Source organism: Diospyros lotus, chromosome 7, assembly GCF_014633365.1.
Source record: "Diospyros lotus cultivar Yz01 chromosome 7, ASM1463336v1, whole genome shotgun sequence".
Taxonomy (NCBI): domain Eukaryota; kingdom Viridiplantae; phylum Streptophyta; class Magnoliopsida; order Ericales; family Ebenaceae; genus Diospyros; species Diospyros lotus.
In genome coordinates this window covers 8,853,704-8,877,202 of record NC_068344.1, presented here as the reverse complement: position 1 = coordinate 8,877,202, position 23,499 = coordinate 8,853,704, and the positions used below count along the sequence as shown (strand labels likewise).

Below are 23,499 nucleotides of genomic sequence, written 5' to 3'. Positions count from 1 at the left end.
TGAAATTTTTAATTTTATATTAATTATATAATATCGTAATAAATTATTTATAATTTAGAGCTCTATTCAAGTGTGGTTATATAACATCCCCTTTCACACGTAAGATTACACATCATCCTGCTCTGAAAATTATTAATTATTAATTATACGTAAAGAGCATAAAATTTGATATTTTAAAATATGAGAAATGCTATTTGTACATAAAGCGGTTTACATAAATGGTTTACATGGCTGATAAATGACAATAAATCATGATATATGAGTTGAAATAATTTATCGCGAGAAATTAGAACAAAATAAAAATAGTTGACAAGCTCGACCAAACCATCATTCTTTGCTGCTCTACTCTTTCGACCACCGTTATTCCTTCTTTGTTGTTCTGCTCTTCCAATCATCGACGAAATAGATGGTGGGTCAATTCCTTCATTCCTTGTTTTTTCTAGCCCCCAATTACTTTTCTCTCTATGGTGCATCCATGAAATTAGGGATATTATTCATTTTGTTCCAGCTCCTTGTATCTTTCCTCATCATCATCAAATAGCATAACTCTTTATACAAAAGGAGAAACCGAAGCTAGACTAAACCTTCTACACATCATTTGAAGTAAGTATGTCTCTGGAGTGAGCTGAGTCTCAGAATATTGACAATTTTTTAAAGATTGGATTGTTGATTTAATAGATGATTTTCTCAATGTAATAAATGATTGACTTTAATGAAATATTACAGCGTCTCCAAGAAACAAGCATTTCATACGAAAGTTCCATCAGAAAATGATTGGAATTTTTGCCAACTAGTTTAATGAACCAAGCTTGTTGATGAGGGTAAATACCCTCGGGTCCATAATTACTCTAATGCCTCGAGAACATGGCCAATGGCAACAGCGACACGTGCCTACTAATGAGCTATTCCGCTGATGTCATCCTACTCGGGTCCAGAGGAGATACGTGGCAGATAAGTATCACAATACCAGCTAGTCTGTTACTCGGCAAGGATTCTTCGGATTCCTCGGGGTCAACCATCCCACCGAGGATCATGGATATGGGAACTACCCCAAACTCCTCAGAAGTAATTAGGGAATCCATATCGGTAAGATCCCAGCTTCGCGAAGAACGGGAGAAGGATCCCAGTAATTTGAAAGAAGATCCTTACCTTAGCAGGAAGATAAAAGGAAAGGGATTAGCAACGGGTAAGGGATTCGATCTTTATTTTTCTCTAAGCCTAAAACTGAGATACTTGAAACATTTGTTCATCCCGTAATCTGATTTAAACGTCGGAGTAATTCCAGAGGGGCAAGTCCCCGACTTCATTGCAGGTACTTGGTCCGACGCAGAAGGAGGGTGATCTGCCACTGCATCATCAATTAGCGCCCACCGTGGGGCTGAGGTATTTTCTTTCTTTTCTTTTCTGTCTCTCCAATACGACTTGCAGTGACGTTCGAGTTATCTCTTCATTTTGATGGCAACTAGAAGGCAACAGTCTCAGGCTGTTGGAGGTAACCCTACCCAGGAACTAAGCCGTAACAATCCTCTGAGGAGCCCGTAGGGGAGAGGTCGAAGCCCAGATAATCCCCTCCCCGCTTGATCGGATCACGCTTTTGGAGAATCAGGTTCAACGCCTGACGAAGTTGCTCACTGGCTTCATGGACCATTAGCACCAGCAAGCCCATCATTCTCAAGCGGAAGAGAGGCAGGAGCCGCCAAAGGAGGAAGAATCTTGCCCGCGCGAGGTGGACCCTCGAGGGCGTGGAGTAGAGGATGGACACGGGGAGGCTGTAGAATCTCCAACATATCATACACGCAGCAGCAACAGGAAAGAAGGTTGTGTCAGCTGGAGGAGGAAATTGCAACCTTGAAGCCGAAGTAAGGGAAGTCTAGGGGGACAATGATAAATCAGCTCCTTAGCCCGGAGATCATGTCTGTCGTACCGCCCGAGTGTCTTCGCATTTCAGTTATCAAGCCCTATGCGAGGACTACTGACCCGATGGATCACCTAGATCTTTTTACCTCCCATATAGTGGTGCAAAATACCTCTGATGCAATGTGGTGTAGAGTCTTCTTGGCAACACTAGAAGGGCATGTGCGTGCCTAGTATTTGAACCTGACCCATGACTCAATAGACAATTTTACGCAGCTTCGGAGCAGTTTCCTAGCTCACTTCGCTCCTCTTTGGAGGCATCGAAGGTCCACCATGGCCCTCGTTAGCCTGAAGCAGAACTAGGGGAAATCTTTGAAGGATTTTATCTTGTGTTTCAATATGGAAGCCTTGAGCATCGAGAACTTTGATCACAGTGTTGCTATGGTGGCATTCCAGAATGCCCTAAGGCCCAGACCCTTCGCTCAATCGTTGGCCAAAACTCCCCCGCTTACATTTATGGATATCTTAGATCGAGCGACGAAGTACATTAATGCCAAGGAAGTTATGTAGGCAAAAAGAGCAGAACACGTAGAGAAAAAAGAAAAAAAAAAAGCATCTCAAAGGGCATAAGAATGAGGGTCAAAGAGAGGATCGAAAGGAGAAGTATCATCCTCAGTGGGAGTCGACTGATTTTACTCCTTTGAATACCCCAAGGGCAGAGATCCTTGCCACCATTGAGGACAAAGATTATCTGAAGAAGCCTTGACCGATGCGAGCACCATCAAACAAAAAAAACTGAAATAAGTATTGTCGTTTTCATCAAGATCATGGATACGATACAGAGGAATGTCACCAATTGAAAGAAGAGATCCGGGAGCTCATTAATCGAGGTTTCCTCAGGAATTATGATGCTAGGGAAGCGGATCCCTAAAGGGGGAGGGAGCGACGTTTGCGGTTCCAAAGTCCCCCCATTATGAGGGACCAAGAAGAAGAGCGAGACCAAGTTCGGCATTCGCCCCAAAGGGAGAGATCACCACCGGCGGCAGAAGATCATCCTCAGCCCCTAGTATTTCATACGTTGGCTGTAGGGGAGGTCCAAGGGGTGACGGGCGAAAAGGATGTAGCGAATAACCGAACCTCGGGGATGAAGAGGTCGAGGAGGGGGGAAACGATCTCTTTTTTGAATAGTGACCTCCCCGGGTACCCGAATAGAAATGATCCGCTAGTAATAACAATCGAGCTTGGAAAGTGGGAGCTTTGGCTGTGACACCTGTAACTTACTTACATGCTTAATGATAATAATATTCATATGAACTTCAAGGTTTAGCGTAGAAAAACTTGAAAAACAAGACTTTTATAAACTTAAGTAATGTTTCAAAACATAATAAAATTCAAAGCAGGTTTAGTGTATGTATAAAGTTTGACACATAAAACATGGTTTCAATAGAAGCAAGAAAGACTTTGCGAATATGCTTTGTAGCGATAACATCCATATAAAAATATCTAGAGCTTAAAACCAAAATCATACTTCCTTTAAATCAAATAAAATTCCAAGACATGCTTTATGGCATACATATAGGAAAAGATCAGAGTTCAACCCTAAAAACATTGTTTCAAAAGGAAACTAAACTTAAATTCTTGAAAATCCTTTTTAAACAAGCCACCACGCTCCACGTCCATGTCCCGATCTCCTCATTCATGCTCACCTGGGGGGGGGGAACATAAGGAGTGAGATTATGCAAATCTCAGTAAGTACAAGAGAACCATCATATGTATTTAAACAAGTCATGACATAACATAACATATCATATGGAGACACGAGAAGTTCCACCAACTTGTAGGGGTAAGAACCCTCGTGCGTAGCGCTACCAAGCTCCGGTCCCGAAACTTGCATGAACATAACATAACATGAGGGACCACATAACATAGTTCATGGTCATGCTTAAACATCATAAATAGTTCATAATGTACTTACCTCAACTTGGTTTGATGAGATTTGAATGTTTAAGGCTTCACCTTTACACCTCTCAATATGGCATAAACTTAGCTTCGATTGATTTGAAATACCTAAAACTCACCCAAAGGTCCTATTTATAGAATTACCCAACAAATCATAACCTGCCACGTGTCATGTAATTATTTGGGACTCATTATGACTCCCAAGTGTTCACATTGCCAAATATCCTATATAATCATTTCTATCCATGTGTTCTTATCTTATCTTTCTAATGACCAATGGAAGCTTGCCATGTGTCCTTGATATTTTGAGCCTCACATGCTTAATTACATTTTCAACACTTCCATCATTACATCTCACACGATTTAATTCATTTTTCTACATTTCCCATCATTACTCCATATGGTTATTTGATTTTCTACATTTCCCATCATTACTCCCACATGGTTAATTGATTTTCTACATATCCCATCATTACACTTTTAACTAGTTAACTATATTTGGTTACTTTAACTACTTAGTTTGAGATATTTTGATGAGATATTTTAAGGTTTCAAGAATTACACATTGGCCCAAATTTTTCGGATAATTTTCACTTAGGCCCTTGCAATTTAGTCCCCAGGCTATTTTTTAATTGCATTTTAGCCCCTGAAGAAAGGATAAATTACGCTAATACCCCAAGATTTTAGGTAAATTACACTTTTACCCGAACTTCAATATTTACGATTTTGCTACTGGCTCAAAAACTGAACCTTTGTCTCAGGGCTTCTATAATCCCTTGAAAGGACATATTTTCTCAAGTATTAGAAGCTAAAAATCCCGAGTATTACATTATATTTCAGTTTAAAAATCTTAGGCGTTACATCGGCGGATTCTCGTGGATCCGGATAGTTCTTTGAAAATTTTGTATAAGCAAGCCTTCTTGGGCATGGGGTATTGGATGGAGCATCTAAGGCTGGCTCGAGTCCCCTTGGTGGGATTTGATGGAGAAGCGGTGTATTCAGATGAGGTCATTCAGCTTCTGCTAACCTTGGGAAAGGGTTCCCGAACCTCCCAGGTCATGCTGGATATCCTGGTAGCGGATGTTCCTGCGGCTTATAACATGATTCTAGGAAGATCAGGCCTCAACGCTCTTCGGGCTATTCCTAGCACATATCACATTATGATAAAGTTTCCTACGACTGGTGGGATAAGCAAGGTGTGAGGAGGTTTACGTTCGACCCACGAATATTACATGGCCTCCATAGGCGAAGCGAGAAGTGCTGGGATCCTGCGAGGGCAGATGAAAGAAAAATCGCCACAAAAAGAAGCACCTAGTCAAAGAAAGGACTTCGAGGAGAGAAGGAGGAGAGTCCCCCACAGGAGGTTAGTTTTCTATTTGAAGGGTCGGAAGATCCAAAGATGGCAGAACCAGTGGACAAGCTGGAGGAGGTACCCTTAAGGGAGGATTGCCCATATCGTTGGATAAAGATAAGTGCTGAGTTAAAAGACCCGCTAAGGGGTCAAATCTTAGCCCTCCTTCGGTAGTATGCAGACATTTTTGCGTGGACTACCCCTAGACATGCCGAGGGTTGATCCAGAGGTCATGACACACAGGTTGGGAATACGTCCGGATTTTCAACCTGTTAAACAGAAGAAGCGAAGCTTCACCCCAAAAAGAGCCCGAGCGATTGATGCAGAAGTTACAAAGTTAATGCAAGCGCAATACATTTGGGAGGTTGATTATCCTGAATGGTTGGCAAATGTGGTGTTAGTACCCAAACGAGAGGGCAAGTGGAGGCTTTGCATTGACTTCACTGATCTTAACAAAGCTTGCCCGAAGAATAGCTACCCTATTTCTTGAATAGATGCCCTGATTGATGGGACCACTGGTTGTTTGCTAATGAGTTTTCTGAATGTCTTTCAGGGGTACCACCAGATCCCACTACACCCTAAGGATTAGTAGAAGACAACATTCATCACCAATAAAGCAACCTACTATTACACAGTAATGTTGCTCAAGTTGAAGAATGCGGGAGCCAACCAGCGCCTGGTGAATAAGCTATTTCAACACTAGCTCGGTTGGAATATGGAAGCTTATGTGGATGACATGCTGGTGAAGAGTCTTATTGCTGGGCATCATCCCACAGATTTGGAATTTGGAAGAATACTTGCAAACCCTTCGTAAGTTTCATGTAAAACTTAATCCTGTCAAATGTGCTTTTGGAGTTTCTGCAAGAAAGTTTATGGGTTATATAGTTCATCACCGAGGGATTGAGGTGAACCCTGCGAAGGTTAAAGCCATTATGGATATGCCAACCCTGAGGAACATCAAGGAAGTGCAAAGCCCGACGGGGAGGATGACGGCTTTAGGGAGATTCCTCTCTCAATTGGCGGAGAAGGAACTTTCTTTCTATAAGGTCTTGTCGAAGGCAAAGAATTTTGTCTAGGATGATGAATGTTAGGAAGCTTTCAATAAGTTGAAGGAACATCTGGCCTTGCCTCCAGTTCTTACCAAGCTACAACAAGGAGAACCACTGTATCTTTATTTGGCGGTAGCCGAAGAAGCCGTGAGTTCGGTCTTGGTCGGAGAAGAAGATAAAAAATAGAGGCTTGTTTACTATGCCAGTAAGTGACTGACGGAAGTGAAAGTTCGGTATTCTCCCATGGAAAAGTTGGCTTTTGCCTTGGTGATCTCGGCAAGGAAGGTTCGACCCTATTTCCAAGCTTATACCATCATCGTGCTTACTAACCAACCTTTGAGACAGGTTCTTAGCAAATCGGAGCTCTCAGGTCGAATGTTAAAGTATGGCATGGAGCTCACAGCTTTTGATATAGAGTACTAACCTCGGCCTACTATTAAAGCCCAAGTGTTGGCAGACTTTATCGGTGAAGGGATAGGATCCCAGGAAGCTTCGAAATAGGATCAGAGGCCATGAATGTTGGCCGTAGATGGAAGCTCGACCTCGGGCGGTGGTGGAGCAGGGCTGATGATCAGAGGCCCTGATGGGCAGACATGGCCCTATGCCTTGCATTTTGAGTTCTAAGCATCTAACAATGAGGCTGAGTACGAGACTTTGTTAGCGAGATTGAGATTAGCTAAACAGTTGGGAGCACAACAAATCGAGGTGAGTTCGGGCTCCAACTTGGTAGTACAACAAGTAAACGGAGAGTATGAGGCTCGAGAAGGTCACATAGCAAGATACCTGGCTATGGTCAGGAAGCTGATCGCATGATTTCAGTTAGTAAAAGTGGAGTATGTTACTCGGTCCATGAACACAGAGGCAGATCTGTTGTCTTGGATTGCTTCTTCCTTTTTTTCCTATGAGCTCCCGAGAAATCTGGATAAACTCTTTACCACATAAGAGCATCGAAGAGTTCTCCAATCAATTGTGTATGGAAGATGAGCCTAGCTGGGTGGATCCTTTGCTATTATACTTGAAGGAGGAAAAACTTCTCGAGAATGACTTGGAAGCTCGGGAAGTCAGAAGGAAAGCCCAAAGTTTCGTACTAGTCAATTGGGAACTTTATAAGAGGTCATTCTCGTGACCATTGCTCAAGTGCATCTGGCCCCGAGAGGTAGATTATATCCTGAGGGAAATTCACGAAAGCATATGTGGAAACCACATTGGAGATCGGACCCTTAGCCAACAGGTTCTTCGGCAAGGGTATTATTGGCGAACGATGGCAAAGGACTCGAAGCACCTGGTCAGGACTTGTGATAGATGCCAACGAACCTCCAACCTGGTCCATGTATCAGCTGTCGCTCTAACCCATCTTGCTGCACCTTGCCCTTTTGCTTAATGGGGCATTGACATCTTGGGACCCTTCCCCCCAGCAGCTGGTCAAGTTAATATGTCATTGCTGCCATAGAATATTTCACGAAGTGGGTTGAAGCAGAGCCAGTAGCCTCCATTACTACTCGATGAGTAAAGCAACTCCTGTGGAAGAATGTGGTATGTTGCTTCGGGATACCTCAGGTTCTAATTTTGAATAACGGCACTCAATTCACAGACCGATCTGTCCAAGAATGGTGCCAAGAGCTGGGAATAAGGCAGCATTTCACTTCGGTGGCCCATCCATAGGCTAACAGCCAAACCGAGCTTGCAAACAGAACTTTGTTGCATGGTCTAAAGGCACAGGCGGATAAAGCATATGGTAGCTGGGTGGAAGAATTACCAAGTATTATGTGGTCTTACCGAACTACAGAAAATGTGTCTACGGGGGAGACTCCGTTCAGCCTGTGTTAGGTTCAGAAGCTTTGATCCCAATCGAGATAGGCGTACCAACCCTCGAAGTGGAACTTTTCAGCCTGGAGGATAACAAGCAGAATCTAAGAGACAATCTTGACCTTCTTGATGAGCTTCAGGATCAAGTAAAGATTCAAAAGGCTGCTTACAATCGACGCATTGAAAGATACTACAACCGAAGGGTAAGAGCTCGAAGTTTTCTTCTCAGAGATTGGGTATTGCGGCTAGCGGATGTTCAAAGTGCCCGAGAAACAAATAAATTAATGTCGAACTGGGAAGGTCCTTTTAATGTAGTAGAAGGCCACAGTCCTGGCGCTTTCAAACTCTAGACTGCCGAGGGCATACCCATTAAAAAAGCTTGGAATGTGCAAAATTTGTAAAAATTTTATCAATAATGTCCTTTATTTCCTTAAATAAATCTATTTTTTCACTCCCATTAGTTAAGGCTCATCACCACAAAAGATCCCAGGGGACCACCCCTAACCAAAAATAAGGCTAACCTTGGGGGGCCTCGAACCGTCGACACAAACGAAAGGATCAGATGTGATCCTCTGGGGGCCTCGAACCCTTAACACAAATGAAAGGATCAGATGTGATGCTCGAGGGGCCTCGAGCCCTCAACGCAAATGAAAGGATCAGATATGATCCTCAGGGGGCCCCTGAAACCTCCAAACCCGAAACCTGAAGCCTCCAAAAAAGCAAAGGATCCGATCTGATCACTAAGAGGTTTTTGTCTCTGATAAAGAATAAGGAAATTTTGTTTTTAAAGTGCGAAAAGGGTTGGATGCAACCCTCCAGTTTTAGAATTACGGTCTTGTTTAATTAACTAAGGCAGGTAACGTTCAAATAAAGGAGGTCAAATAAACAAGCAAGAAGATTTTATTGAAGTATCAAGTTTTAAGTACAAAGGCATCTGTTCTAAAGAAGATAAAGCTGCCGAGAGTCAAAGGGGATGGAGTCCACGTCTAGGTTTGGAAAGCGCTCCTTCTTGAGTTTCTTCATATGTTCAAATCCACCCCGAATGACTCTTTCTAACTCCGCACCATAAGCATTGGAGCTTTTAAAATCCTTGTGACCATTTTGAAAGGCCATGCGAGCATCCTTGAGGGCAGACTGAAGTTGGGAGTGGTTGTACGAAGGTCTTCCTTGCACCAAGAATAAGACTCCATCGCCTTGACCTGCCGCTTCTTAGCCTCCTTTAGCTCTAAGGTAAGCTTCTTTACGTTCTCTCGGAGCAAGTTGCTCGCACCCTTCGAGGCATCCAGTTCCTCCTCGAGCTTAGAGTTGGACAGGTTAGCTTCTAGCATATTCCTCTGAACCAGCTCTAGATCCTCACGAGCTTGAGCTTCGGCTTCATTGGTGAGTTTGGCTTCTTCTTGTGCCAGCTTGACGGACTTGGTGAGAATATGCATGTTGTGATCGAGGTCTGCCAGTTTAGAAGAGAGGGAGTTAAGCCCTCGGAGCCTCTCAATCTTGGACTCCAAGGAGGTAATCCGGGCTCGAAACTCTAATTCTCGCCGGGCAATTGAATCTTGAAAGCCCGAGAGGTTCTGGAAAATAGAGACAAAGTAAGAGTCGATGCCTATTAGCATGAAAAGAATTCAAGGGCAAAAGATAGATGGTAATGAATTACCCTAAGAATCTCAGCATAGTAATCTGGTTCGCCCGTGGTTGGTAAAGCATTGGAAACAACCAAGGTCTTAGCAGGGGCCTCGGTCACCTCGGGAGTAGAGGTCGCTTCAACCGAAGGCAGGGAAGAGGCAAGCTCTATTCTTGGTCACTTCGCCCTTCAGGCCAATATCTCCTTTGTGGATAGGGCAGAGGCCTCCCCCAATGAAGCTTCCCCTGTCAATCCTAGGCGTCCCTCTGGCATTGGAGACATTAATATCAGCTTAAAACAAAAGGGATAGGAATGCTGAGAGGCATTGCAATGGGCTCTGTACCTGCAGGCGACCGATCTCCTTGGGCTTTTTCCCTAGCCACCTCAAGTGCCTGGGCGAGGGTCTCAGTATCACCTTCGGATGGGTTTTGCGTGGGGGCGGGCGCTGTTGCAGCCAGTTGTTGAGTAGGCTAGGAGTTCTGCTTATTTTTAGGGGCTCGGGATCCCGTGGAGGGGCTCTTTGAGCACGCCCCAGCACTATCCTTGGAAGCCTCTTGAAAGGTCTGAAGATCCCCCTTCGCCGTTTTCCTTGATTTGGAGGAAGTCAAGGATCCTCTACTCCTAACGTTTCTCGGACCTCTCTCGGGCGGCACTGAGAGCCCTTTTCTTTAAGAAGGCTTGGAGGCCTTTTCAGATGTTTTCTTTCTTTTGGAAGGGGCCGAGGGACCCTTACTCTCGAGGAAGTCCAAGACCCACCCCTCGATAATAGGAGATAAGTTATCTCCCAGAAATTTTCAACTGTGAAAGAAAGACAATGAAGATCAATATCTAGTAAGAATGAGGAAATGAGAAAGAAAGTGAAGGGCTAACACTTACAGGTTTCACCATCTAGGCCCACATAAGTAAGCGTAAGGTTGGAGAGCCATCCCTCTTCCCAGTTTCGGCTGATCTTCATGAGCTTACCAGCTGGTTCTTTAATATCCTCAACATTCGGACATTTGTGCTTGGTGTCCAGAGTCCACCCATTACACATGGACCAAATCTCCTATGAAGAACCGGATGGTCTAGGTTGGACGAAGAAAAAGCGTTCCTTCAAGTCGTTTGAGTCTTTCGACCCTCCGAATTGCATGAGTGTTGAGGCCTTGATTTCAAGCTTGAGATGCTCCTTGGTCTCGATGATACTGCTCTCTCTCACTATCCTGGGTGAGATTGAAATCCAGCCCCCCAGGTCGTGATTGGTGGTAAAGAAGTAGCCGAACAGATCCCCCGAAGGCTCTATCTTACCAAAATTACAGATAATAATGAATTCCATCAAGTATCTCCACCCAAAAGGGGATGGCTAGGCTGGGATAATGGTGAGATGTTGGAGCAGCGACATGACCCTCCCTCGGGGGGGTAGGCGAAAGCCCCTGTCAAAGGCACATTTGTAAAGACAAAGACGGCCGGCGACGGGATGACATGCTCGGAGATTGGTGTTGAACTCGACCTCCCACTCTTCGAGAATCGCATATTTCTCCCAGAACTATTAACACTCTGTTTCGTTCATCCATTGATAAGGAATGGAAGGAAGAGGGTGATTCTCCCACTTAACAAGCTCCACGCTAGTTGGGTTAAGCCTTCCGGATCCAGTAATCGCCATCGTAGGAAGTTGAGAAGAAAGCAAGGAAGATGCAAAAAGAGAAGGGAATGCTTGTTGACACGGCAATAGATTAAAGTAGGAAAAGAGTCGGTAGAAGAAGCGGACAAAAGGATAAGGGTCACTTATTAAAGCCTTGAGAGTGGAGAACCAAAGGACAGGTAATGATGAGCATTAATTACCTGAAAGTTGCGCGGCTCTTGAAATGTGAAAGGTTTGGACAGCGTCGAGGGAACAGGTGTTAACACCGGAACAAATTAGTAACCTCGCCCTACGAGCATGAGCAAAAAGCAAAAAATCCCTAACTCCTCGGACCTGACTGATTCTGACCCTCAGGGCAAAAGAGAGCAGGAACCTTCAGAGACTTAAAACACTCCTCAAGCCATCCAAGTAGAGAGGCTCGAGGAGTGGAGTAGGGGGGCAAGTGATGAGGGTAAATACTCTCGAGTCCATAATTACTCCAATGCCTCGGGAACATGGCCAATGGCAACGACACGTGCCCACTAATGAGTTATTCCACTGACGTCATCGTACTCGAGTCCAGAGGAAACACGTGGCAGATGAGTATCACCACACCAGCTAGCCTGTTACTCGGCAAGGATTTTCTGGATTCCTCGGGGTCAACCATCCCACCAAGGATCATGGAGATAGGAACTACCCCGAACTCCTCGGAAGAAATTAGGGAATCCATATCGGTAAGATCCTAGCTCCATGAAGAACGGGATAAGGATCCCGGTAATTTAAAAGAAGATCCTTACCTTAGCAGGAGGATAAAAAGGAAGGGGACTAGCAACGGGTAAGGGATTCAATCTTTATTTTTCTCTAAGCCTAAAACTGAGATACTTGAAACCTCTGTTCATCCCGTAATCTGACTTGAACGTCGGAGTAATTCTGGGGGAGCAAGTCCCCGACTCTATTGCAGATACTTGGTCAGAGGAAGAAGGAGGGTGATCGACCACCGCATCATCACTTGTGCTTGTTCCTTCCTTTCCTATTGATTAATCGAGGTCAAGTAAATGATTTATGAGGGCAGAGGAATAAAAGCATTGAATTAATTGGAAATGGAAACCTTAGAATGATCTGATGGCAATTGCAGGTAGACGGTGGCAGTAAGAGAGGTGGCCAGCGGGTGGGGCAACAATGTTTGGAGAAGGACGGGCGAGTGGGCGGAGGGTGGGGTTGATGGTGTCGTGAAAGAGAGACGCAGATGGGGTGATGGTGTCTGTGAGAGGAAGAGCGAGAGGGGGACAAAGAACAAAATGAGGAAGAGAGAGAGAGAGAGAGAAATTGTTTTGGATTATTTGAGTCATTTATCATAGGGGCAAGATGATCATTCTATTATTCTTGTAAATAATTTTGTAACTGCACTTCCGTACAAATAACATACCTCTTTAAATATTCAAAAACTGGTAATGCAACTTGTATTTGTGATATTGTTTATATTAGAATCAAAGTCATCTTATTCTTCATAAAATCCTCTTCTATAGTGTTAAATAAATAAATAATATATATACTCTTCTTCTTCGAACAACCCGTGCGATTGGTCCGCCGGAAACAACTACTGTTGTGGTTGCATGTTGCACATCCCGCGACCCTTTGTCTTCCAAGCGGGCTTGGCTGGTTCACTACAAAGTAATCACCGAAAATGGTAATCGCAGGGGTCACAGCTTGTAGATCTGGTGACAACAACCCCGTGTCTCTTCGACTTCTTGGTGCAGGCAGTTGTTTCGCCGTAAAATAGCAAGTTGGGGTGCTCACGACCTACAGATCCAGTATGTAATACCCCGTGTTTAGATAGGTTGCCACGTAATTTTAATAAGTTTAGAATACCGAAAAATTGGCTTGACAATAGTTATAAGTACCGAATCGACTATAGGGAATGCCTCGGAATGAAATTGTCTAAAGAAAATTACATGGTCTCGATGAATGTTTTGAGATAGGATTTATGGTATCAAAAGAAATCGAATTGGGAACAGTTTTTGGTACAGCTAAAATACAGCTGCTAATTAGGCTGTAAAACCGAATTGTTGTAGGAGACTCCCGAAAAATCAATGGAACCCTAGGGGGGCTCCGGTTTTGCGTAATGAACAACCCTTCAGTGATTTCAGGATGAAACAACTGCCCAGTAAGGACACTGAGGCGAAATCGTCCAAATCGAGTAACTTTAAAGTTATTAATTTTGTATTTTCGGTATCGTAATGCCAATTAATTCAGTGTTTGTGGATATTATTATAATTAGAGAATTATTCTAATAAATTTAGGATTAAAAATGAGATTTAAATATATAATTTTTTAATTTATATAATACAATATATAACTATATATATGTACGCAGACGTGCTGTGTGTGCACGTGAGTGATGGCAGCCAGCCATCTCCATACTTCATGCCATTTCTTGCAAATGTTAGAAGGATTTACACGCAATGGCCGCCTCTGCAAATTTTGGAAGCCATTGCACGCAATCAACCACGCCTTGCAATGGGCCATGTCTCTGCAATATTTGGTTAGATTTGCACGCTAAGAGAAATGGGCAGAGGGTTGGCGTTGGCTATAAATAGATGAGAGTTTGAGAGGTTTGGGCAGAGCAAGCAACAAAGAGTAGCATGAGAGAGTGGAGAGTGAAGAGTGAAGGAGAAAAGGTCGAATTCGGCCATGGCCGCAATTGCTGGCTAAGAGTTCGTGAAACAGAGGCTGAGCTTGAGAGAGATCAAGATTGCGAGAGAGCTGGGATCGTGATGGCTGGCCGAAGAGCATCAAGCGGCTACCATAGCCGCAAGTCCAAGCTTCCAGCAAGCTCGGCTATGGCAGCCGCGGCCGTTGCAGCTGGGTGGCTATGCGCAGGCCGCCAGCGGAGGCTCAGGTAAGCAGCAGCGAGTCCGGCGAGGTGTGGGCATCGGCCGGCGAGGCTGGAAGAGGCCGCAATGGCAGCTGGCGGCGACGAAGGCAGGCGAAGCGGCTGCTGGGCGTGCGGCCATGGAAGCAGCCGCTCGCATGAAGGAGAAGAAGAAAAGGGAAGAGGAAGAAGAAGAAGAAGAAGAAGGAAGGAAGAAAAAGAGAAGAAGAAGAAAAAGAAAGAAAGAAAAAAAGGAAGAAGAAAAGAAGAAGTTACAGGCGCGGGAGAGGGAAGCTAGAGGTAGAAGATGGAGTGAAAAAAAAAAAGAAAAACAAAAAAGAAAAAGAAAAGAAAAGAAAAGAAAGAAAAAGAAGAAAAATAGGAAAAATTCTCAGAAAAATCCTGAAAAGTAGGATTTGGTAATTTATTATTGTTCCAGAGATTTTGGCAAAGAAAAATTTGTTCGGGCACTTGTTTTGAGGATATGGCACGCATACCGAGGAAATCGGAGAAGCTAAGTCAAGGTAAGTAAAATTCTCTAGAAAATTTCAGAAATTCAAGAATATTATGAATTGTCGTAGAAGAATATTTGAGAAAATATTTTAGAAATATTTAATCTGGATTTATTCAGGAAAAATAAGAAGAAATAAAGAGAAAATTATAGAAAATGCCAGAAATTATGGAAAAATAGGTTTTAATGCTTATTTAAATAATTATGGTGATTAGGATACCTTGAGGCTGAAGTTGAAGAGACTCGTGCAAATTTTGAGGTTGGCACGCAAATTTAAGCAAGGCACAGATATTTAGGTAGCCCGATAAGCTTGAGAAGGTAAGTGATACTCCCCCAATTAAAATTAGCTTTATGGAAAATGGTTGGGTTGTAAGTGATTTATGTTCCTCAAAAATGTTTTCATCATATTGACATGCCTTGATATGTATCCATCACGTAGACTGCATACATGACATGACTATGAAATGCATAAATACACGTTGATATCATTGATCACTCGCATTTAAGGCCGTAGGGAGTACGAACTGGCACCGCTACTTTACCAATGGTGCACCCATACACCTCGGCTTCGAAAGAGGGGGCCGCAAAAATGATAGGTAGCATGAGAGGTGCAGTTAACACCTACAAGGTAAGATATTGCATACACAAATGATATAGCATTATGTATCCTTACTTAGATGATTCATCATCTAACTCGGGATTTGCCCCTGGAATATTCAAACATTCCAGGTGTAGATTGTAGTAGATTCGATGATAAATGAGATATGAAATGGCACCTAGCAGAGTGCATGAGAAATGAAATGTCTGTAACGTAGCCCCTATATTTAAGTTCTGCTACTTTAGATTTTGAATGTTTTGAGGAATATTGAAGATGTAAGAATTTATTTATGATTAATGTTAAGCTATCAGGTTTCGATCATTGCTTCCGCATTTGATGTGTAAGTGATTCTCTTTCGAGATTAATGTATGGGAATTTTGGGACGGATTCGAGGAATGATGTGATTTTGGTTTAGTGCTTGAAAGAAAAAATTTATTGTCCCGGAATTGTCCCAGTTTATAACACGTCCGGGAAAGTAGGGCGTTACAGTTGATATTAGAGCTTAAGTTGATTGAAAGCCTTAAGTGACTCGGATATAGTTGATATCAGAGTAAATCCTATTTGGAGAATTAGGAAATAACAATTTGGAGACTTAAGAGGATTCGATATTGATAGACCCAGCTAGTAGGACCCTGAAATGGAGGCTTAAGGGAAAGAGACTGATGGTCCGTAAGACGAAATCCCTATTTGGAGATTCGAAGATTGTCGATTGAAGGCTAGAAGTTATTGGATTAAGTGTTGTGTAGTGGAAGTACATGTCTAGGCAAGTTCTGGCTAAGGAAAGACTTGGTATTTAAGTGTGTCCATTCGTAACCCACCTCTATTTCCTGGGAACTTACTTGGTGTACTATTCACATACAGACACTATTCCAGTATACGATTACTATTCTCGATGAATAGTAAAAGCCTGATAGAAGCTAGTATAATGATCTAGTTATTGAAGTTAGGATCCGATGATATAATTCGGGTGTAAAGTTGACTCAGTAAACCGTGATTATGGATCCGAGAGATTTAGAGACTGTTGATTTGAGGTCATTAGTTGAAATCATGGCGAGAAATGATAGGGTAGCTGTGGTTATCAAGGATAATCGAATCATGGATGATTAGTCTGATGCGACATGACCTAGTTAAAGAGTTAGGATCAAATGATAAGTATTTTCGAGGATGATTTAGTGTCTCGGTAATGAGATATAAAAATCAGGGATCCAACAGATTGGGTCAAGTGATGGCAAGTGAGTTGCGTCAATTGATGAGGTGGCAGTAGTGTAGCCAATGGGACTCACAGAGATGGGATAAGGAACCCTAGCAGAGTGACGGCACTCCTAGTTCGATGTTCGCAGTGACAGATCTGGATCTAGGGACTCGCGTACAAATAATTGATGGATGGCTTCCGATAAGGTGTGGGAAGCACCGTCAATCAAAGCATCATAGCAGATTGCCTGGAAGATGATCAAATGCTGAAAATCTGGGATAGCCCAGTAGGGTCTGTATCTTGTATGGGTCTAAGTCTCAATGGTCTAAGAGCGAGATGTACCACTAGTTGTGATTGATCGAGGTCGGAGAATCAACCCGAAAATGAAATGGATTGAGTATGGACTGAGTGTCCTATCTAAAGAATTGTACTAGGGTTCGCGGTTATCTTGGGAGTAGGGACATGACGTACAGTGCAAATACCGTGATATTTAGTAGGGTAGTGGGATCATAGCCTTGGATCAAAGTAGAGTTCGGGTACCGAAAAATGAAAGAGTTGCTTAATAGGTCGAATCAACCCTAAAGGAATGATAATGAGACCTAGTTAACGGAGGTTGTGACTATGGATCAATATGCCAAATAGACCTGCAAAATCAGGTAAAGTTGTTAGTGGTCAACCCGACGGGAAGAACTTAGAAGCACCATGATGAATAGTGGATTGAGAGCAATCGTTGCAAGGAAATAGAGTTCTTGGAAGATGATTAGAACCAGATATCGTGATCTGATTTGAGATTTTTTGGAGATAAATTGGTTTGAAATTCTTGAGGAATTGCTTGAAAGAATTGAGGAGGAATCGTGATAAAACATTAGAGTTTTCAAGAAGAAATCTAGCAAAAATTGGAGTATCGTAGGTAACGTAAGTACCTGCCTACTCTAGTCGGCAATATAGTTACGGATTGTCGTCTGGAAGATTGTGCGAATCTTAGATGTCAAGTGATGACAAATGTGCCAGGATAACGGGTCACAGTAGGAAAAGCTGCAGGCCTAGATCGATTAGAAATCCGAGATTTTCGATTTTGGAGAATGGAACTCGTATGGCTAGACGGTTAGTCTAGGTAGCCTAGTAGGCAAATTGGGAGATGTATAGCTAGATAATCATTAAAGTGATGTTAGCAAGTTATGATTACAAGGAGCCTATTGATCTATTGTACAAGCACTTGTTGTTAGTGAAAAGCCATAAGAAAAATGGAAAATACCATGAGGTATTCTCGGAAGATTTAATAGGATTATTTCTTAATGATGAAATTGCCAATAAATAGCTTGAGGTTATTAGATGCTTAGTTATAAGTAGCTTGATTGATGACGTAATTTCTTAATGATGAAATTGCCAATAAATAGCTTGAGGTTATTAGATGCTTAGTTATAAGTAGCTTGATTGAGGATGTAAATTATCGAGATTTGAAAGAGGTGATAATTAAAAGTTGATATCTTTACCTCAAATTTGATGAATTATAAACAGTTGTAAGATGCTGGGCTAATTGTGATTGATGTGCGATCGAGGGATGAGACATTCCAAAAATTGGCAATGGAATCATGATTTGATGATTTGACCAAAGTACCATCTGCATTGAAGTCACGTGGTAATTGTGTCTATTGAGGATATTGGTGTACTCCTCGAATAGGGAGATGCATGAGGAATATTGAGGATTATGTTAGGGAACATCACGATAGATGTTGAGTTTAGCTTGCTAGGTCATGAGCGAATCAAGAAAGAAATGATGAGGCTCTGTGTCAAGAACGTAAGATCAAGTTGGTTGTCGTAAAGCACCATAAACTTATGAAGTTCCGAAAAGTCGAATGTCCTAATAGATTTCAGGAGACAAATCAAAAGTTTTGGAAAAAGTTAATCCGAGCAAAGATCGGTAACTTGAGTAAGATACTCCGAAAAAAAAAAAAAAAAAAGAAAGAGGATCAAATGGTTGATTTGATGATATAAAAAGTTATTTGAGGATCACTTTGAAGAGTGCGAAGACTTATTGAGTTATGAGTATAAATATTAGTACTATTAGATTTGGAAGACAATGTAAGATTTCAATCGATATTAAAAGTGAAGTTACGGAAGAAAGTTTTGGAGATAGATAGAATAAAGATTTCTGGAGAAAATAGTTACATGACATGACTAGAAGATGATTGTGGTCAATTGGCAGAAACATGCGGTTATATCAGGTGATGAATACCTACGAGAATAAGGAAACAACAGTTTATAAGTAACCTCGAATAGGTTGGCTCAAGCAATGATTAAGTTTGTGATAACCTAAGGTAAGGCATAGCTAGTTTCGAGGATATGTGATGACGTATATTTTTGATGTTATTAGATCCAAGGGTACGTGAAATAGTTTGATGACATAAAAAAATATATATATATATATTTCTTTGAGGATCGATTCGATAAAAGTCAAGATGTATCGAGATCAGGGACTGTTGTGCTAAGGTTTGAAGATTATCAAAGAATGATTGATTAGTTCAAGAGAATTGACGCCGTGAAAAATCGGTAATAGAGAAGTGACAAGAATAAGGATATCGATTAGATGACTTAGTGAAAAGCAAATTGAAAATTATATGAGAGCTGTGGGCTCATTATAATGATGTGGGTACCGGCTTGGATGGGAGTTTAGGTTAAGGCTCATGGCCCAGGAACCAAGTTATGTAGTTGTGATTTGAAAGGTATGCATGGTTGACAAGTGTACTTGTCTAAGAATTGATAAGTGTGGTTAGCCCAAGAGTTTTAATTTTGAGGTATAGAATGTGGTAAATTTCGAGGATGAAATTTTTGTAAAGAGAGGAGAATGTAATACCCCGTGTTTAGATAAGGTTACCACGTAATTTTAATAAATTTAGAATATCGAAAAATTGGCTTAACAGTAGTTATAAGTACCGAATCGATTGCAGGGAATGCCTCGGAGTGAAATTGTCTAAAGAAAATTACATGGTCTCGATGAGCGTTTTGAGATAGGATTTATGGTATCAAAAGAAATCGAATCGGGAACAGTTTTTGGTACAGCTAAAATACAGCTGCTAATTAGGCTGTAAAACCGAATCGTTGTAAGAGACTCCCAAAAAATCAATGGAACCCTAGGGGGCTCCGATTTTGTGTAATAAGCAACCCTTCAGTAATTTCAGGATGAAACAACTGTCCAGTAAGGACACTGGGGCGAAATCGTCCAAATCGAGTAACTTTAAAGTTATTAATTTTGTATTTTCGGTATCGTAATGCCAATTAACTCAGTGTTTGTTGATATTATTACAATTAGAGAATTATTCTAATAAATTTAGGATTAAAAATGAGATTTAAATATATAATTTTTTAATTTATATAATACAATATATAACTATATATATGTATGCAGACGTGCTGTGTGTGCACGTGAGTGATGGCAGACAGCCATCTCCATACTTCATGCCATTTCCTGCAAATGTTACAAGGATTTACACGCAAGAATATTATGAATTGTCGTAGAAGAATATTTGAGAAAATATTTTAGAAATATTTAATCTGGATTTATTGAGGAAAAATAAGAAGAAATAGAGAGAAAATTATAGAAAATGCCAGAAATTATGGAAAAATAGGTTTTAATGCTTATTTAAATAATTATGGTGATTGGGATACCTTGAGGCTGAAGTTGAAGAGACTCGTGCAAATTTTGAGGTTAGCACGTAAATCTAGGCAAGACACGAATATCTAGGTAGCCCGATAAGCTTGAGAAGGTAAGTGATACTCCCCCAATTAAAGTTAGCTTTATGGAAAATGGTTGGGTTATAAGTGATTTATGTTCCTCAAAAATGTTTTCATCATATTGACATGCCCTGATATGTATCCATCACATAGACTGCATACATGACATGACTATGAAATGCATAAATATACGTTGATATCATTGATCACTTGCATTTGAGGCCGTACGGAGTACGAACTGGCACCGCTACTTTACCAAGGGTGCATCCATACACCTCGGCTTCGAAAGAGGGGACTGCAAAAATGGTAGGTAGCATGAGGGGTGTAGTTGACACCTACGAGGAAAGACATTGCATACACAAATGATATAGCATTATGTACCCTTACTTAGATGATTCATCATCTAACTTGAGCTTTGCCCCTGGAATATTCAAACATTCCAAGTGGAGATTATAGCAGATTCAATGATAAATGAGACATGAAATGGCACCTAGCAGAGTGCATGAGAAATGAAATGTATGTAACATAGCCCCTGTATTTAAGTTCTGCTACTTTAGATTTTGAACGTTTTGAGGAATTTTGAAGATGTAAGAATTTATTTATGATTAATGTTAAGATATCAGGTTTCGATCATTGCTTCCACATTTGATGTGTAAGTGATTCTCTTTTGAGATTAATGTATGGGAATTCTGGGACGGATTCGAGGAATGATGTGATTTAGGTTTAGTGCTTGAAAGGAAAAATTTATTGTCCCGGAATTATCCCAATTTATAACACGCCCGGGAAAGCAGGGCGTTACACAGTTGATGCTGAAGCGAGCGACGATGATGGGAACACGAGGTAGAGATGGACTGACTGGGCAACTGCGACGGGACAAGGCGATGGCGGAGGCGACGTTGGAGGAAGGAGACCCTTAGTCTTCACCGTTCCTGACGCATGACGGCGATGGGAAGTGGCAACGGTGGAGGTGATACGAGACATTCATCTTCTCCGTTCCTTTCGCTAGACAGCAATAGGAAGAGATAGCAGCGGAGTCAACCACCGAAACCAGAGACGGATCGACAGCGATGGTGGTCGCCCTCGAACGGAATCATATATGGCGCGAGTGGCAGCGGTTACAGTCTCTATAGTAGATGGAAGAAAAAGAATAATAAGAAGAAGGGGTGCGGGTTCCTCTTCTAGGTTGGCCCTTTTTTTCTTTTGGACCGATTTTTCCGAGATGGGCTGGGTTAAAACCGAGCCCAATTTTGGGTTTTCATTTTTAATTTTGACCCACAGCCAAGCCCTTTTTGGGGGGTTGTTCTTCGCAACTAGGTTGAGTTAAAACTCAACACCCATTTTTGAGTGGTTCCTTTTCTTTATGGGCCAAATTTTTTAAGGACTAAAGTTGAAAAATACAAATCAGTTGGGCTGGATTATTTTTCGTGGTCAAACCCATTAAATAAAATAAAATAAAGACAAAATATAAAGACCCATTTTATTTAAGGAGCTGAAAAAATAAAGAAATAAAATATATGAAAATTATAATGCTATCTTGATATGTTATAAGGTAAATGTGCTGAGATTAATATAAGTACTTATTGTAAATGTTACAAAATTTTGAAATAAAATTGTTGAATTTAGAGAGACTTACTATGGTGTATGTACACTTCAAATTTTAATCCTCTTGAGTATAATTATATACTGAATTGTTTAAATTGTATCTTAATAGATAATACTCTATAATTGTCCAATTTTGATCTTCAAACATATAATGAATTTTATTTTTCTTAATTTATGTTAATTGTTGTAATTAATTGTGTATGTGATTTAATCACAAAATTATTTTTTGTGAGACTCTCTCTTGTAGTTATGACTTCAATAAATGTTATTGTCAATCTTAACAAGGGAGAGAAACTAAATGCAGACAATTATAACATATGGCATCGAAAAATTCAGTACTTGTTAAAAAATATAAGATGTTCTACAAACTCTGACAAATAGTATGCCTGAGTTAGATAAACAATCTCCAACATATCAAATAAAACTCTCTAACTTACCAAGTTTGGTATAAGAATGATCAATGCATGTACTTTACAATGTTAAACAACATGCATAATGATCTGATTGGAGAATTTGAAGAATATAAAATAATAAAAGACATGTGGATTACTTTTAAACTAAAATATGGTGGAATTAACGCCACGAGATTGTGGGGGGTTTAACTCTCAAATTTGACAAGTACAAGATGCCAGTAGGTGTGACAATGCATGAGCATCTAAATATGATGTCAAATGGGATTCGTGGTCTAAAGGTTGCTAGAAACAACCTTATTGATGAGCAGTTGGTCCTAGTTGTCATTCAATGTCCCAGCTATTCAAACCAAATAGAGCTCATATAATCATATTAACGCATGACGAGCACATTAAAACTTTTGAAGATGCATCTCAGCACCATAAGCTTGAAGCTAAGAGCTTAGAAGCAAAAAGTGATCACACTTTTCTCACAAAGTCAAAATTACATAAAGCATTTGGGTCTAAGCAAAAACAACTTGGGAAAAAAGGCACTCAAAGACAAGATGAAGGACTTGGTCCCAAGAAGCTCAAGCCCACGAAGCACTGTAAAGGAAAGCATGGTGGAGGCAAAAGGAAAGTAAGGAATGCTTGCTAAAATTAAGGCAAGCAGGGATACTTCACTCGTGATTGTGCTAAGCCAAAGAAAGAAAATAAATGCCTTGACCCTAACTTGTGCATCTATTTTTGTTTATATAAATGTGTTTGTGGCTCATTCTTTCTATGGTTGGATTGTAGAGAGAGGAGTAACAAGCCACAGAGTGAGAGATCATGGAAGGTATGTGGAAGATAAAGAATATACATGGGGCAACCCCAACAAAAGGGTTCAATGAATTGTTGCCTACTATCTAAAATTGTGAGATGGCACACATTAATTCTTTATAACATTCTTTATTCTCTAGGAATTAGGCAAAATTTTATTCCAATAGTTGTTTCGCTTAAATTAGGCTATAGATTTAGCTTATCTTGGGATTCCATTAAAATTTTCATTAGATATATTTTTATGAGCATTGTTTTATTTTTGATGGTTCGATTATGTTAAATGTTGAGGATGCTTATTTTAATTCTAATTATAATGTTTCTTATTTGACTTTGCAAGATGATATTGTGAATGAAAGTATCAAATGACATGCTACATTGGGTAAGATTGTGTGAAAAGGCTAGTTAGAGAAGGTCTATTAGGCCCACTCACTAAAGTGGAATTGTCCACTTGTGAACCTTGTATAATGGGTAAGTCAATCTAGAAGCCCTTTGGAAAGGCACAAAGAGCATCCAACCTTTTAAGGCTAATCCATTTTGACCTTTT

At 41.1% G+C, this 23,499-nt stretch overlaps 1 protein-coding gene across 3 annotated transcripts in view; it reads right to left on the bottom strand.

The window, feature by feature from the left end:
* Positions 1-3,347: 3,347 nt before the first annotated feature.
* LOC127805961 (uncharacterized) overlaps positions 3,348-23,499 on the bottom strand; it is a 58,220-nt gene continuing 38,068 nt past the window's right edge. For 2 of the 3 annotated variants that reach the window (XM_052342821.1, XM_052342824.1), the window contains exon 4: positions 3,348-3,560. The gene's annotated coding sequence lies outside the window, so the exon portion shown is untranslated. The remainder of the gene's footprint in view (positions 3,561-23,499) is intronic. The other variant, XR_008024246.1, reaches the window with a different exon arrangement.